This window comes from Ixodes scapularis, unplaced genomic scaffold (genome assembly GCF_016920785.2).
Source record: "Ixodes scapularis isolate PalLabHiFi unplaced genomic scaffold, ASM1692078v2 PGA_scaffold1__304_contigs__length_218370807, whole genome shotgun sequence".
NCBI lineage: Eukaryota > Metazoa > Arthropoda > Arachnida > Ixodida > Ixodidae > Ixodes > Ixodes scapularis.
The window spans coordinates 205,796,752-205,811,029 of record NW_024609846.1 but is presented as its reverse complement, the minus strand read 5'-3'; the positions used below and the strand labels follow the sequence as shown (position 1 = coordinate 205,811,029).

Below are 14,278 nucleotides of genomic sequence, written 5' to 3'. Positions count from 1 at the left end.
GATTGACTGGTTATTGGGAGCGATGCTGTGACGTAACACCTAGCAACTGAAGATTGGCGGCGACGTCCCCCTTCGCCAATTCTCGGCGCCGCGCAGTGTGTGTGTATGTGTGTGGGGGGGGGGGGGCACCACTGAGGGGCACGTAATGCCCCCCCCCCTCCCCCCCCCCCCCCCCTTCGCGGCGACAGTCTGCGGATGGCTCATCATAAAATATTAAACCACTTGGGCTTGGGTCACCTCTACACGCCGCCTCGCGGCGCCCCGCCGGCGGCCCAAGTAGTACGCCCCAGACCCGCTTGCCCCCGCTGAGCCTCGGTTCAGGCACGTAGCCAGAAAAGGGGGGGGGAAGGTGCGCCCATGGGGCCCGGTCCCCCCCCCCCCCCCCGCCCCCGCCCCCTCCGAAATCTTTCGTTTTGCTGGGAGCTCCTCTCCCCCTCCCCCTCACACAGCGTTTCGTCATGGGCGCCCCCCCCCCCCCCCCCCCCCCCCCCAAACAAAATCCTGGCTACGTGCCTGCCTCGGTTGCTGGGTGTTACGTTAGGCTGCAACAAATCCTGCGCGGCCGCCGACCTTTATGCACATGCTAAGTGACCTGATATGCTTGAGCCAGGGAGAAGAGGGGTTTCGGGAATGTTCCCCCCACGCAAAAGTGCCGAGAGGCTGCAATACCATGTTTTGTTACCGCTGCGCGAAATGCTAACGCATTTCTTTGAGAATCAGCGTGGCGGCAATTCAGCGACGCGCAGTACCCCCCCAATACCACCTTTCCGCTCTAACTTCATGGTTACGTACGAAACTTTAGAAGGAAGGAAGGAAGAAAGGGCAGAAAGGAAGACAAAGAAGTTAACCTGGGGTATTTTGTCCCGGTTTGCTACTTTGTTTTGGGGCAGAGGGGTGTGAGGAATAAAAGAGATAAGAAAGAACAGAAAGTTAAAAAAAAATTAAGAACTACAAAGTTTGAACACTAACACTGCGCTATTCACTAACAATGAAGGTCATCTTCTATAAGCAGAAGTCCAGGCGTGTTGTTTTTAGGAACCTAACTAGTGCTTTTGTGGCCTTGGCTTCTTTGTGTGGATTGTCCCAAGCACCAAGCACTTTATTCACGGAGAAAGGTCGGTTGTCTAGGCATGCTTGCGTGTTTTTGAGTTGTGTCCTTTCTGCGTCGTAGATGACACATTCACATAAGATGTGATGAATTGTTTCAATGGAGTCACAACTTGGGCACTTAGGTGTTGTGACCTGTCCAATCCGATGAAGGAACTTCGAAACTTTAGAATTGACTGCTAACGCCCAAGGCATATTGAGAATACACTCTTAAATGGCAAAAAAGACGTCTGTTAATTTTTTTTTTTTTTAGTTTTAAGGTGAAAAGGTTTTTGCAACGACTTTTCGACTAGTTCTTAATTTGCACCGAACCTGGGCGCACTGAACATAGTAACTTAATGAAGCTCTTGTTTTCTCGAATCCTTATTTATTTTAAAAGTTATAAACAAATTAAAATGACAAAAACAAGCAATAAATAACCTCCTTCATGACGCCCTTGGTCCTGGCTCGAGTGGCCGTGAACTAGAGGAGGGGTAGTGAGCTCAGCGAGCGCTCACGGCTGCCGCACTCCGTGTCGACGGCTCGAGAGGGCGCCACTAAAGCATGTTCTGAATAGGCTGGATGAGGCGGGCGGCTCGCATTGCATTTGCTGCGCGACTAAACACTAATTCGGCATGACACTTCATTGGCCACAAACGACAGCAAACGCGGGGTAAAGATCAGTTCAGAACGGGAGCCAATTCGCGCTGCCAAACCACCAAACGGCCAAACCGCAAAGCAAACCTGCTCGCCGAAAGCCTTCGGAACGCTGGGAACCGGTCGGATCTTCGAGCCCGTACGACCGCAGCGCCGCCGCGTTCATCCGGGACATTTCTACGCTCGCCGCTCGTCGGCGCCTGATCTCGCTACCCCCTTTTTAGTATGCGCCGCCTTTTCCACCGCTTGGTGGTAGGTATGTGGACGTGTCATTTCTTGTTTCCGTACTTAATAAACTGCATTTGTTTCTTTTTTTTTATCTAAAATACTGAACAAAAACTACTTTAATAAATAATTGAAGCGGTTCGTGCCACTTATATTTTTTATTTCGACTAAAAAGAAGCTTTTAGCGGCTCTGGCCAGTAGTAAGCCAAGGACCAAAGACTTCACATATCGAGCGCTTTCGGCACCGCGGGTCGCCCCCGTCGGTGGAGGAGGTTTCCGCGTCGTGCGGTTAAACTATGACGCACTGATATTTAGTTATTCTCTCCGTGCCCGCTGGCTTGCCCGAAACCCTATAGATGTGGAAATTGCAAAAAAATGTAGACGCTTAAATATGCTTGCAGGACCCCTTTAAATAAATGTCATTAATAAATGTTACAAAGACGTAACGTGCGATTTCTCTCAATTTCTTTGTCATATGCGTCATTGTAGAGGCAGATGACAGGAGGACCACGCGGGAAGGATGTATTCAAAGGCGCGTAGGCGCGCAAAGTTTTTGTTTGGGCGTTCTAATTTTTTAGGTTATGTGACAGCACATCAAGTCTTTGAGACAATAAAAAGGTATTTGGGGGCTGTCAGCGACCCTCTAAAAGTGCGCTTACCATTCACACCACAGAGAGCCCTCACCAAATACGTTAGAGGGATTCGAGCTTTCAAAAGGCTCGACAACTAATGGTTTCGTAAACTTCATCTTTCCATCCCTTTCGTGTATTGAACTTCGAGCGCTTAACGTAGGGGTTAAGCTGGAACTTCTATTATAGGCTTTTCTTAATGACGGCCACCTCGAAAAATCCGTTCGTGGCTAATGGCTTTGCGGGGGCGTAAATATTTGTTTTTCTAGCGGTTCGAAATTTTTTTTAGGACTTATCACGACCCGTCGGCTGGCTTGACGGCCGGCTTGACGGCCTGCTTGACAAGGCGTCGTGTCGAAGACAGAGCTTGGGCGCTTGCCCAGCGACACGAAGGTGTACTTCGCTTCACCTTGCGATGGACCGCAGTGGACGCTACCAGCCATCCCAGCCATCCAAGTGCCAGGAACATATCGCGGGACGGACGCCCCGCGCGTCGCCGGAGCCCTCTCGAAGGTCACGTGATGTTCACGCTGGATTGGATTGGCTCCGATGGCTCGTAGCGTCCCCCGTGATCCAGCATTAAGGGGACCGGGATGTATCAGGTCTCGTCACTCGACTGCCACGCGTGTCATGCCCCAAGTGATCAACGGAGTGTTATTTTTTCGGAGAGGGCCCATTAGCTCAGTAAAGGCGCTTTGGCCTGCCTCCATAAAAAGAACAGGGATGGCAAACTGAGGCCTGTCGAAATCATCAGAGCGGCACCTTTTTCACGAAACCAGACAACAAAGTTGCCGCCACACTTGATTTTAGTTTTCTATTTTTTTTTTAGGACCTTTATAAGTTTTGGAGTTTCGTGTTTTCGGGAAATCTCTAAAAATTAACCTCCGAGCCAGGGGCGTAGCCAGGAGGGAAAATTCAGCTCCCCCAACCCCCCCCCCCCTTCACCCCAGGTCACGGGCATCCCAGTAACCTCAACCCCCCCCCCCCCCCCCAACCCCCCGCTCCCTTCCTCCCCGCCCGTCCCCCCCCCCCTCCCCCCCCACTGCCCCGCTTATGGCCAGCACAACCATTGGGTCAGAACATCCATCGAGTCAAAACATCCAACAGGTCACGTGACACTAGAGTCAGAACATCCAACGAGTCAAGACATCCACCCGAGTCGAAACATCCATCGAGTCAAAACATCCATCGAGTCAAAATATCCTTCGAGTCAGAACATCCATCAGAGTCGAAACATCCATCTGAGTCAAAACATCCATTGAATAAAAACATCTATCAGAGTCAAAACATCCATCTGATTCAAAACTAATATTTGAATGAAAAGAAAAGAAAACAATATATATGAATTTTTTCGGCTCGAGACTACGAATTTTGCCAAGTGCCAGTTTCGGGGATACACCTGATCAACCACCTTGGCCAGTGTCGTGGATGGAGGGTCCCTCGTGTTCGTGTTTTATTTAGGTCACTTAGTATATTTGGCTATTTGTCATCTGCAGTCCCGACGTTTCAGGATGTCTTTAACCATCTGGACAGAATTACAATCTATGTAGTTCTTCCGTAGAATGAACTGAACAGCACACATGGGCCAGTTTCCTTGAATAAAACTCTTTGAATTCCTCACGATGTCTCGGTGTCTTATTCAACCAAATGACTTTATGCGAACGATATGCACTACGTTGTGTCTGGTAGAAGTAATCGTGACAAAAATGAGTGTAGAGACGCTATACGACAGGGTACAAATACCTAAAAAGTTGTAATACAGAAAAAACAAAACTGTAAAATGTGTTCCAATAGTCCTTCCGTAATTTAAAAAGTACTATTTATATACAATTGAGAAAATCCATGTAGAGTGCTTTCTCAGAGAGTGAGACTAACTTTAAAAAACCACGAACTAAAGCTACGATTCTCTCGAAATAACGTTACTGATCACGGCGAACGTCTGGGACAAGAGCGTCTTGAAACAATTCAGAGGCTTTACACAAAAATGGAAGCAATTGACTGGCGAGGTGAAATTAATTTTTCTGAAGGGCTTATGTTGCATAATTCAGCGACAACAGTATTTTGGTCCCTCGAGCAATGACGCGCCTCAGTGCCAGCCCATCGCGCGCTCTGCTGCTCCCACCCATATAAAAAAAAAAAAAAAATTTAATTTAATGCGGCGAAGCGAAATACTTTTAAAACAGAGCCATTCTGTTTTAAATATTGTTTCACCATCACAAGCTTGAGCGTGCTCTAACTTTTCATGTGAATAACAATATCTTTCTTTTCATTTGGATGAATTTTATGAATTTTGATATGAATTGTTATCACGTAATATGAATTTTTATCACGTAGCTTTTGATTGAATTGCTAAAGTTTGTTACCCCACATTGCCTGGAAAAATACACTTTTCTTTCCGAACCTCTTAGGAACGCATTGAAATAAACCAAGCTAAAATTAAAGAATGGCTGTCGCACTGGTTTCTTCAAAGGTGATCCAAATACCTATCATTTTTTTATGGATTCAAAAGGCCTTGTCCATTGTCTGTGGGTCACGTAGCAGCCACGAATCGCAGAGTAGCGTGCTCTCGAGCTGCACGGGTCAAACGACAGCAAATGAAGCGCTTCCAAGACGGCAAAGCAGCGTATTTTACCGATAATGCAAGCAAATTACAATCTTAAACCACGTCGCGTGATCACGTAACATTACCGATTTCCGCTTTCGAGAGCCATTGCCACTACGCCGTCGTGTCCTACCTGATTTTATTACGGAGTTGACCACCAAAATACTTTCTTATTTTACGTTCCGTTATGCTACAAGAAAGACACAGGGTCACTGACGAGCGTACACCCCTTAACACGGGTGTCACAGGGTTCTTTGTGGTTAATAATTGACAAGATACAATGTCCTTCGTTTTTCATAGAAACTTGTATATACAAAAAAAATCAAAGAGTTCATATGCTTATACAAAAAAAGAAAAGAAAACTTAGTTAAAGAAATGAAAGAAAGGAAAACGCATCAGTCACCATGTCTTTGAATTCCTGTGCAGCAGTGTGTCTTGTGCTGGTCGTTGTCGGCACACGGTTGTGGTTGGTTTCCAGCGGGAGCGGTTGGCTTCCGTCGGCGGCCCCAGAGTTACCGCACCAAGCGCTCGCGCTGCAGGAAGCCGGGGGCAGCGTAGGTTTCTATTCGCTGCCCTCGCTGGAACAGGCTGCTGGTCAGACAGTAGGAGGCCGCCGATTGCCCTGGCCGATGGTGTCGTTCCACTCTCTGCACGTTCTCTTCGGCCAGTCTCCTTTCACGCGCTCTCTGCACGCACTCCCAAAGCTTCCCTTCTTCGTCATCTTCCTTTCTCCCTCTGGGCCGATCCATGGGTTGACTTGCACTTCTTCTTTTCCACATTGAGTCACATCATCACAACGGGATAAAACAAAAGAAAAATTATTTAGGTCCGTTTACATGCCCCTGACGATATTAACTTTAATATTTTGTTTATTTATTTATTAATAAAAACAACAGACCATGAGTGGTTCAAGCAGGGACCAAGAAAAACAACAGCAATTATCTTGCAACAAAAAATAAACAAAAAAGTAACTAACACTGGTAGAGGGAAATTGAAGAAATAGGAATCACAAAATACATATAAAAACCCACGTTTATTGAATAGCCTAAATAACTGACAAGGTCTCAATAAGATAATAAAATCGTAAAATCGCGATGGACAACCTACAGCTGAAATAATAGTAAAGAAATAAGAACATATCCTATCCACTTCCGTCAAATACCGAACTCAATTTCGTCCTTCATAAATTATTAAATTTTATCTATGAGCGTATGCAAACGGTCCTTGCTTACCATAAAGTCAAAAGTCATTTACACAACAGCTCTCTTCTTTCAGGCAAAAAACGATGGAACATTCAACTCGTCAAAATATTCATGACAGCCATCCGAGTCAAAACATCCATCGAGTCAGAACATCCATCCGAGCCTAAACATCCATGGGGTCAAAACATCCATCGAGTCAGAACATCCATCCGAGTCAAAACATCCATCGAGTCAGAACATCCACCGAGACAAAACATCCACGAATAGATGTTTTGACTCGTTGGATGTTCTGACGCGTTGGATGTTCTGACTCGGAATCCCACTACCCCCTGAAAAAAATTCGTGGCTGCGCCACCACTCCCAACCGGTTTTAAAAAGGTCAGGGTAAACTTTAAAAAAAAAAAGGAAGTTGCCTTTGCGGAAGAAACATCTAAGCTGCAAGGAAAGAAACATCTTTATCGACAGTTTTATTTGGCGTTGACCAAGAATAAACTGTCAGCAAGGCTGATCCTTTGTTCGGAACCACAACAAGCTTATCTCGTTTACTTCTTTAATAGGTACAGCGCAGTTTTTAATGTATTCGGATTGCGCGAGTGTACGCCGGTGGCTAAGGAATTCCACGCCCGCGTCCTGTTTTGTGGACATAAACACCGATAAAGCCGGTTTCTTTTTTTTTTTTTTTTTTTTGTGCGACACCAAAATTGACGCCGAAAAACAAGGAATCTATGGGAAAGAATACACCCCTAAACAACACCCCCAATTGAAAGAAAAATGAACTCCGAGAACACAGAACTCTACTTATAACCACAAGTGTACACGCACGTTGCAGGATGGAATATAGCTCTTGCGCTTTGATGGAATGATAAGGGTATTACAACGCATCTAAGCTCTGCATAGTTATAGCTTTGCCGTAATTGCTATATTTGTAACGATCGAACTTAATCGTGCCACAATGTCACATTAAAAAGCCTAAGAAAAATTAAACGGTCTGGTTGGGACACGTTTGTCAAAAATAAATTTTACACGAAAACAATTTTTTAGAGCAATATTAACGGCGAGAGATTTATTTGCGTGTCGCATTGCATCGCACTTCACAGACAAAGATTGGAGGAGAACCTCCTCCTCGAGGCTATTTCTCCTCAGACGGAAGTGCCCATCCAAGACCTTCAGAGCCGAGGAGACCTCTCATTTTTCTTTGAGGACGTCATCTCTCAAAGGGACTTCGATCTCGGCCCCACATAAGTAAGCAAACACCGCATCGACACTTATACGTCGCACCCCTGAGAATGCCTCCTCGCCGACTTCACCCTCATCTTCACAACGTCGTGAAGGGTAAAGTAAATGAAGAGTTGGAAATGTAAGTCGTTAGGCACTTCGACAGTGCGTGGGCTGCGCCAATAGTACCGGCATAAAAAAAAAATGAAAGCCGTTTACAACTCCCTGTAACACCGAATTGGAGCTCAGCTCTTGGGGAGGAGGAGGGAAGGGTACTAGGGTTACCTGTTCTCGGGGCGGGGGGTGTCATGTGACCTTGGGGAGTCACGTGACCCCCCCAGAAAAATTTTTCTGCTAAATCTAGTGGGGAAATTTTTCCGCTAGATTTAGCGGGGAAATTTTTCCGCTAGATTTAGCGAGGAAACTTTTCCGCTAGATTTAGCGGGGAAATTTTTCCGCTAGATTTAGCGGGAAATTTTTCCGGCTAGATTTAGCGGGGAAATTTTTCCGCTAGATTTAGCGGGGAAATTTTTCCGCTAGATTTAGCGGCGAAATTTCTCCGCTAGATTTAGCGAGGAAACTTTTCCGCTAGATTTAGCGGGGAAATTTTTCCGCTAGATTTAGCGGGGAATTTTTCCGGCTAGATTTAGCGGGGAAATTTTTCCGCTAGATTTAGCGGGGAATTTTTTCCGCTAAATCTAGCGGGGAAAATTTTTACGCTAGATTTAGCGGGGAAATTTACCCATAATGCACCGCGCGGTTACGCCGACGGCGACGGCGACGGCGACGCCGACGCCGCTTAAGCCGGAAACGGGCCCCTAAGAGCTACGATCTAAAAGGATGGCAGCCCACGTTTTTCTGTTGATTCTCGTCGTTCAAACATTGCGACACGCAAAGACTCCTATCTTCCCCGAATCGATGACGCCATCGAGGCGCTGAAGAGGGCCAAATACTTCAGCGCCCTTTACCTCGCATCGGGATATTGCAAAGTAAAAATGGAGGAGGCCTCGCGCGAAACAACGGTATTCGCATCGCTTTTGGTCTCTATGGTCTCCCCGCTAAATTTAGCTTGGAAATTTACCCATAATGCAACGCGCGGTGACATCACGAGTGACGTCACTGGTGACCCTTGTGACGGCACTGATGATTTTCGTGACATCACACGTGACCTCACGTTTGACGTCATTATGGGAAACATCCCATAATGCACCGAGCGGTACGCCGACGGCGATGGCAACGACGACGCCGCTGAAGCCGAAAACGGGCGCCTAAGCTGCGTTCTAAAAGGAAACTGAAACTAGCGCAATTCCGATTGTTATTCGAGACCGCTGAAACTAATTGTGCGCGTCCGCTTGCTGCAAGCAACGTTGGGCGTCGCAGCGGCAAAAAAACGTCCGCGGACGACGCATGTGAAATGAAACCTCGCGATTTCTGTCGCGGCGCCACCGCCGGCAATAATATTGGCCGCGCAACCGCTGCATGTGAAACGCCCAAAGAAGCGACGTAGGGATGTGGCGACGTCATCAGTGCAGCCGTTCAATCGGCTGGCAACACGGTGGTGCTCGCGGGCGCTCTGATGAAGCTCGCTACGACTTTGTGTTTCACGATCTCCTCAGAATTTCAGCACTGAGAGAGTTTGGATGAATGACATCGCGTCACGCGTGATGCCAACGTCGCGAGAGTCCAATCAGCACGCTCTGCGTACTTCCGCCCCAACTTTGTGTTTAACGAGCTTAGCGACCCGTCAAACGACTCAGATGAGAAAACATGCATACTTACTATAATATTGTTCTCTCTTCCGGCGGAAGCTCAGCAGCCGTTGCATTCGTTTTCGTGCGGGAAACGGTGACTCGAAAGCAAAGTAAGAATAATGTTACCTCCTTTATTTTAATTCAATCTACACACTTGCGGGCTGACGCAGATGAGGCCTCAAAACTGAAACTTGCGTATCGTGAGTCGTGACTGCGCGCGCTACTACCCAACTTCGTTGTCGCACTTGTTCTGCAAGAAGTCACCTTGAAATTGCCAGTAAACACTGAAAAATGACACTGATACAATTATATTGTAGCGTATCCCCTGATATAGTAATATATGTCTTAAAATGCATTATAACGTTGCATTTAAATTTAAAAAAGAAAACTGTTTTGTTAGAAAAAGTGATATATCAACTTTTAAGTCCGACAAAAATGTATTTTTGACAAATATTTGCCGAATCTTTCAAAAAGTTGGGCGAAACTTCGGCTTTAAGTTGGCCTCATCACACCTGAAAACGCCTCAAAAGACGCTGCATAATATCTGTTCCCACTTTATCCGTACGACTAAGATTTGTTCAAATGCCTGGTGTTGTGAACGCTGCTGTTCCTATCATTTTCGTGTTGGCTTCAGGCTACGAGGCTTTCGATTGGTCCTACTAGTGCCACTAAATAAGCTACGCTTGAGAGTAACGACACTTGGCCATATTGTGTCTTAAAATCATGGTTGCCAGTTATCTGAAGCTTCATCTTAAATCACAAAAAACGCTTTTCGGCCTTCCACAAATGTTTAAACAGTTCGCGACAAAGCTAAGCAATATTACATGACCTTCCTAACACCGAATCTAATGCTATGGAAGTCGCACTTTTGAATCATGACGATCGGCAATTGCGTCTGCTCTGCGTACGAGCCAGAATGGCGGCGCCCACAACAATGTCGGGGAACGGAGTGCCGATTCTCTAAGCCCAGCTCATTTAGTTGCTCTAGGTCCTACTAAGACACGGAACGAGAAGCGGAGATAGCGCCATTATGCAATTTGCTTCTTATTCAGCGATTACTGCAAAGTCACATGTTTCAGCCGTCCGCGTGGCCTAATGGATAAGGCGTCTGACTTCGGATCAGAAGACTGCAGGTTCGAGTCCTGTCGCGGACGTAGTGCTCTGTTGTTTTCTTTTTATTCGTCGCTTGCTTGTATATATTGTAGTATCTCTCTAAAAGAAGAATCCTTGAATATGAACTGAAACTCAAATCGTAATCGCTTGGATGAAAAAATATAGCTAAAATTGATCGAAATTTTGCATTGGTTTCCATATACTAAAATTTGTAACGTCAACTCCTACCGCCTCAAATAAGGCAGATTTAAAGAGTCTAATATTTTCTACGGAAGAGAGAAGAGATTGGAACCCATAGAACATGAAGCGCAACACTATACACCTTTTTCGTTTAGTTTCGCACCCAGCCACCTTGGCCCCATATCCGGTATGCGTTCCGGAAAAAAGAAGAGGTTTCAACCCGGAAAAAGTGGAAAAAATATAAAAAGGACATAACAAGAAGGAATGACGGTTGCAATTAAAACTTTAACATGTTCAACTGGCGAGGCGACAGGAAAGCGATGTTTTCACGCATACCGGAAGTTCCAAAATTGAAGATGGCGGCGCCCACGTAGAAAAGGTGTATACCAGAGCCGTGTATATATAGAGAGTGTGGTCAGTAAGAGGAGCGGGCAGAGCCAGGGCGTAAACCAGACTCGGATAGAAGGCTTGGCATGCACTCTTGGCCAACCAGAAACCAAAAATAATCTCCTAGCGGTGGTAGCGAGAAGCAGTTTTAATATGTGCACATGTAGTAACATGGTGCACATATAGTAAGTAATTACATGTACACATGGTGTACATGTAGCAACTCTTCGTGGTTGAAAATATGGTAGGTGTCACGTTTCGATTATGATCATCCAAAAAAATATATAAGAAACGAATGTGCCACTCGAACTCTGTTTTGCTCGGACCGAGTCTGACCGCTCGGGCGACAGATGCCCGGCCCTCGGCGCCTGGCGTACGGATTGCGTTCACAGTTCTGCTAGTCACGCAAACTTTCTTATAGCTGGGGCTCTCGTAAGAGATGAAACAATCACGCGGGCGCCTTGCCGCAACCGCTAGCCTTGTACCTGTTCCACGAGTAGTAACTTTAGTGCACTACTACGCTTCTCTCGCGCTCAAAGTCTTTTCTAAGAATTACAGATCTAGTGGTTTTCGACGACGCTCAGAAAGTCTCCAATTGAAATTCTATGTATATTATCACTAATTAAAAAGTTATTAGCCGTTTTTAATTAATTAGCGAACTCATGAGTAAGTATCGCGTATTTTCTGACATCCGACGCTACGAGTAATGCGGTCCCCAGGAAAGTGTCTTTTCCCCTAGAATATATTAGTTTTGGGAATTTTCGTCTGGCTTTGCTTAAACACCAAGGCCCGTTCGCTCGAAGCGCTAACCGCGGCTAAAGTTAGCCGCAGTACCTAGGAGAGGGATTTTGAGATCACGTGACTGGGCTCGGTAGGGATGCTGGGAAACATGGCGGTGCCCCAGTGAGTGAGCGCCGCTCGCTTTGGAACTAATACGTCGTTGTGGTTGCAATATCGGGCGCGTTAGTCAGCAACGAAAAATGCAGGAGGCTTTCGCTTTGCCTTACCTCACTTAAATCGCAAGCATCAGCAATGACCTCACCGCAGTTTTTAGATAGTGTTTCGATTCTGGGCACTCCTAAGCCTCAATGAACGCGATAATTGTCGGCATAGCAACGTCTTTGGAAAGCGGATTGTTGATAGCACACAAAAGCAGACAGCGTCCCGACAGAATTTTTCCTAAATTATCCAAGCATCGCGAGGAGAACGCTGGAAGTGTAATTCTACGGTTCACACGCGCTGGCCTTCCTCTTATAAAAGATTTGAAGTAAAAAAAAAACAACATAATAAGGCTTTAGCGAACGCGCGTGCAAAGCAAAATTTGTTTTATACTTTTTACTTTAGAACGGTTACTACTGCAGACGCCAGCACGTGCGACGCGTGCAACTACAGTCGTAGCATGCACCTCGGATAATTTAGAAAAAGGATCTGTTGGGACGCCGTCTGCTTTTGTGTGTTATCAACAATCCGCCTTCCAAAGACGTTGCTATGCCGACAATTATCGCGTTCATTTAGGCTTAGGAGTGCCCAGAATCGAAACACTATCTAAAAAATGCGGCGATGTCATTGCCCATGCTTTGCGGTTTAAGTGAGGTAAGGCAAAGCGAAAGCCTCCTGCTCCATCCGTTGCTGACTAACGCGCCCGATATTGCAACCACAACGACATACTAGTTCCAAAGCGAGCGGCGCTCACTCACTGGGGCACCTCTATGTTTCCCCGCTTCCCTACCGAGCCAGTCACGTGATCTCAAAATCCCTCTCCTGGGTACTGCGGCTAACTTTAGCCGCGGTTAGTGCTTCGAGCAAACGGGCCCCAGGTATATTCAAAGTAAGGCTCGGCGTCGATTAAAACTTTTAAGCCGATTGATATGCACCTTTTGATCGATTATTAACCGATTAATCGATCTCGTTAATTCCCTGGCATAATAGCGCTAAAAGGGCAAAAGCACATTATTTCTTTCTATGCTCTCTTTCCTATCATAAACAACGTGATGCGCATTTTGAGCTGGTGATAAGCATGGTGTTGTTCTTTGTGAGTTTTACGTCGACGAACAGACTGATGTTTGCGTTTTAAAAGGAGACTTTTAGTATATCTTTCTGATGCTCCGATACCCTCGATAAGGATACCTGATAACGATACGATGCATGCACAAAGGCGGCGGCAGAGTACGGGTATTGTTATCAGAGTTCTCGGAACAATCAACAAAACTCTATTTGAAGAAACCACTGAAGAGAAAAAAAAGGTTGCTATTTTGGTATAGGTTTACCCAGTTGCAAGTTCAACCGATTAACCAGTTAAAAAAATTGGCCTCCATTAGATGATTAGTCGATTAATCGGAAGGGTAATTTCCAAATCCCCCAGCAATAATTGAAAGGTCTTGTGCTCTGAACGCCGGGGCTAGAATTTTCGTCTTGATTTCCGGCTACGAGGCTTTCGATTGGTCCGGATAATACTTTTTTAAGGCGAAAGCCTTATATGACCCATCGTTCAGTCGACCTTCAAAGTCCTTAAGCGAAAATACGTCGGCGATACGAATGGCACCAAAACGTGTACGTGACAGCTCAGGCGAATTAGAGGCGATGAAATGAAGAACGATGACACAGCGAATTAAGAGGAATTGAATTGAATTGAAATAAAGTAAATCATGCGCCTGTCTTTAATGCATCGGAGCTTGAGCTTTCGCCTTGAAGTCGTCTTAGGGATAACATAACAGTCTATAGAAGCCGGAGTTGCGTCGGAATGCTCAAAGTTTACTTATTATTCAGCGGCTTTAGCAAATTCGCATGCTCCAGCCGTCCGCGTGGCCTAATGGATAAGGCGTCTGACTTCGAATCTGAAGACTGCAGGTTCGAGTCCTGTCGCGGACGTGGTGTTACTGTTGCTTTTTGTCGAAGTGTGCGTGGCGCCCCCTTCGGCGAATCGGGGTGACGTCACGGCAAGGACAGAAGTTTTCCCTGAATCGCCCCGCTCGCCTAGTGGAGGCTGTGACGGCGTTAGGTGTACGCGCGCTCGTTTCGATTTAAATTTCTTTTTTGTGCGCGTTTTTTGTAAGAGGTGTAAATTTTCGTATGTGGCTTTATTGAGGTATGGCCTGTAGCTGCAGGCGAAACTTCAACCAACATTTCAGGCATGGTTGACAGGGCAGGCAATGTATGGATCGCAACTGGTGTATGAAAAGGAAGAAATATGGCCACAATTGGAGGAACATCCCTATAGATTTACATCTCACG

The 14,278-nt window shown here is 46.1% G+C and overlaps 2 non-coding genes across 2 annotated transcripts; both read left to right on the top strand.

The window, feature by feature from the left end:
• Positions 1-10,448: 10,448 nt before the first annotated feature.
• Positions 10,449-10,521, top strand: Trnar-ucg. Its single transcript has one exon. It is a non-coding gene; the product is annotated as a tRNA-Arg (tRNA).
• A 3,321-nt stretch (positions 10,522-13,842) lies between these two features.
• Trnar-ucg lies at positions 13,843-13,915 on the top strand. Its single transcript has one exon. It is a non-coding gene; the product is annotated as a tRNA-Arg (tRNA).
• The last annotated feature ends 363 nt before the right edge of the window (positions 13,916-14,278 follow it).